We start from the raw sequence: 3,307 nt of genomic DNA, 5'->3' as shown, positions 1-3,307 counted from the left end.
GAAAGGGTTAGAGTATCCTGGGTGCATGAAGTAAGACTGCATCAACTGTTGCTGCTTCATCAACTGTTGCTGCTGCTGATTTTGTGGAGGAAGATTAGAGGCAGTGGATGAAGTTGCTTCTGTAGTAGTTGGAGCTGCAGTAGTTGGAGCTTCAGTAGTTGGAGCTTCAGTAGTTTGGGAGGGATCCTTCACTGGCATGAAAGGGTTAGAGTATCCTGGGTGCATGAAGTAAGACTGCTTCAACTGTTGCTGCTGCATCAACTGTTGCTGCTGCTGATTTTGTGGAGGAAGCTTAGAGGCAGTGGATGAAGTTGCTTCTGTTGGAGCAGGAGTAGGCTGAAGTGGTGGATCCATAGGAGATTGTGAGGCTTGGGTTGACATGGGGCAACAAAGGGTTACTGGATTGCTTTGCCATAACATCTGGAGCAAATGGTTGCTACCCTGGAGGGAAAATAAATAAATACCAATAAGAAAATGCAGTCATGCCCAGTTTTTAAACAGCTACACACTGACCTACATGAGCTAAATGCTAAAGATTTACTTCAGGGTCTTTTTGGCACCATATCCAGGACCAATTCTGGTTTGGAAGCCATGTACACCCAGTATGCATGTACATGCACACTACAGGCTGTGTGTAAGGTACCAAATTTGATGGGGGGGGGGGGGGGGGGGGGGGGATAATTCTATAGGAGCGCGAGAGATCAGCCACTGAACCCGCCACTACGTTCACCATTAAACCCAATATAATGAGCAACACACACCAAATACTGTAGTACGGTGCGTCAACCCCTATGGTTTGTTTAATTGTGCCTGATCCATCAAATTAGCCAAGTAGATATAGGCTACTGCAATAAATTTACAAAATGGCTCGATTAAAAAAAAAGTAGGAGAACAGAGGACAACATTAACCAGACAACAGGAAAAAAAAAAGTTTACACAATGCACTCAACAGTAAACACATCCTGGTTTAGGTAGATCCTAGCAAGCAAAAGAACTTATAATGTAATACAACTCGTGTCACAGGTCCAGAATAGGGCAAATAGCCAAGCAGCCAGCAGTTAAGTTAATGATTGTGGCTTATTCCAAGACAACACCCACCTCATACATGCAAAAAACGGTGTTAAAGGCTAGCCTAGCACCAAACCCTCCTGCTTCTGTTCAAACATTAGCCTCTCCTCTGAGTTAACTCAGTACAGGCTATTGCATGAATTATTGTCAAGTTTGCCTTTTTTTGCTGTCCCATACCAAATGCTTTAAAAAAAACACCGCCCAATTTTGTTTACTGCTACATTCTCAAGTTAATGGACAGTCTTTACTTCACTTATGGCCACAGAATGTAAATAGAAATTAACAGAGGACCAACAGTGTCTCAAAGTGACTCAGCACATTTTAGAGTAGCCAAACCAAATGAATCACCTTTAATTGACTAATGAAAACTCCTATATAGCCTGGAAGACGATGTTTAGGGCTTTGGTTTTCATTTCAAGTGGCTTGCATGTTGTGGGGGTTTGGTAATTTATTTAAGAGCTACATTTTAGCATGTTCCTATATTTCATGATTCAATATTTAGGGCAACCCAATGGTCAGCAGCAGATCCAACAAATAGCCTACGTGGAAGCAAAAAAGAAATACAAAAATTCCATAGCTGATAAAAATGGAAATGCCTTCTGGGTGCCATGAGCGCATTTACTCCTACACCATTTGTACTTGTCACTTTCTAGTCTATAGATGACAAAGCCTACCTGATTTATAACATCACAACCATCATAGGCAATGAGAAACAGAAGGCCCAGTTCAGTCCTGTACACAGAGTAACCACAGTCCTGCGGCAGCTGGTTTAGCGAAATGGGTTTTCCTCCTGCTGAATAAAAAGGACACCAAGTATTGAGGTTCATGCCAATAGTTTACAATGACCCAACCCCACAAACAAGAAAGGAACAGAAAAGGTTAGAGTCTGCCGAATCTGGCAAGCCTTTATATTAGTGTAGCCAGTGAGTAGCCGATAACAGCAAGGTGAGTTGCTGAAAATATTTCAGTCCCCAAAACAAGCAGTCGGCTGAAGCCCAAGATTTAAGAACTACCCAATATAAGCCATTTACCTCTGTCTAGCTGAAGTGAAGAGGATCCTGGGCCTTGTGCCGAGAACTTCATGAGGTCCTTAGTACATAACACAGTTGGTCGCATACTAGCCCAGGCTGCCTTAGAAGAACTGGAGTCATCAATGACATCTTGTCCATCCACCAACCCACCAGTGTCGGCTTGAATGTTATAGCCATCCCCTGCAGTGTCCTCGCCAATGTGTCGAGTTCCTTCACTTTTCACTGGGCCAGGAATATCTCCTCTGCCGAACATAATGGTCCCCACTCTAACATCATCTGTTTTTTCCTCTCCGTGTCTCTCTTGTCTTCGCATTATTCCAAGGCTTACACAGCATATTTGGCTAAAACAAAGAAAACCCAGACACAAAAGTAAAACATCCCTGTTTGGTTTAAGCCTCATTTTGGTCATTTCGTTCATAAACAGGGAGCTACACCAACGTATGTTTCGCGACTCTTTTAGTTGGGTATATATACAAAGCGTGTTGTTCCCAATTAACATAAATTGATGCCAGACCAACGATATCGCTTAACACCTTCTCAGTTTAGCAGACGACGCAGCTGGTCTTACTTAAATACTAAAACATTTCATTGAGTTAACAGCTGAACATGTAAAATTAGACGCCAGCCCAATGACAACTCGTTCACATCAACTATTCAATCAGTTTCACTGGATAATCTCAGGCGCTAAACGACATGTCATCAAATGACATGAACGGCCCTAGTTGTAATTGGCTATATGCCACATACTTCCGCTCCACGGCCTCAGCCACCACGTTCACTTCCTGTCTAGCAATGCAACGACCACAATGGCTGCATCTTTTACCTGATCTCCCGACAATATCAGTGACAGACGTGAGCAGAATTATCTAGGCTAATTCAACCACAGCCACCGCAAGAAAGGAGAAAGTATTCAACCTGTACGTTTCAAATTATGTCCATAATTATGACGGTAAGGTTAAAATTAAGTGTTTTATGTTAGCCTAGCGTACATGTTAGCGAGTAGCTAACGACATTAACGTTAACGTTCATTGACATCGTCATTGACATCAGTTGTACTAATCATCCTTATTACTGTTGTATTTTGTCCTGTGTCTTATTGATATAATGTATTTAACCCTAATTTTAATGTTAATCACAGTTTCAGACCAGGGTCTGACAGGGCTAACAATTAGGTGTCAGTGCTACAGATCAATGAGGAAAAGTCAACC

At 42.3% G+C, this 3,307-nt stretch overlaps 1 long non-coding RNA gene across 1 annotated transcript; it reads right to left on the bottom strand.

Moving 5' to 3' along the window:
- Positions 1 to 242: 242 nt before the first annotated feature.
- LOC116221600 lies at positions 243 to 2,552 on the bottom strand. Its single transcript, XR_004164203.1, has 3 exons — positions 2,100 to 2,552; positions 1,743 to 1,861; positions 243 to 441 (listed from the first exon to the last, which is right to left on the bottom strand). It is a non-coding gene; the product is annotated as an uncharacterized LOC116221600 (long non-coding RNA).
- Positions 2,553 to 3,307: the final 755 nt, after the last annotated feature.

This window comes from Clupea harengus, chromosome 8 (assembly GCF_900700415.2).
Source record: "Clupea harengus chromosome 8, Ch_v2.0.2, whole genome shotgun sequence".
NCBI lineage: Eukaryota > Metazoa > Chordata > Actinopteri > Clupeiformes > Clupeidae > Clupea > Clupea harengus.
The sequence above is the reverse complement of the archived record's forward strand: the minus strand, read 5'-3'. Positions and strand labels throughout refer to the sequence as shown.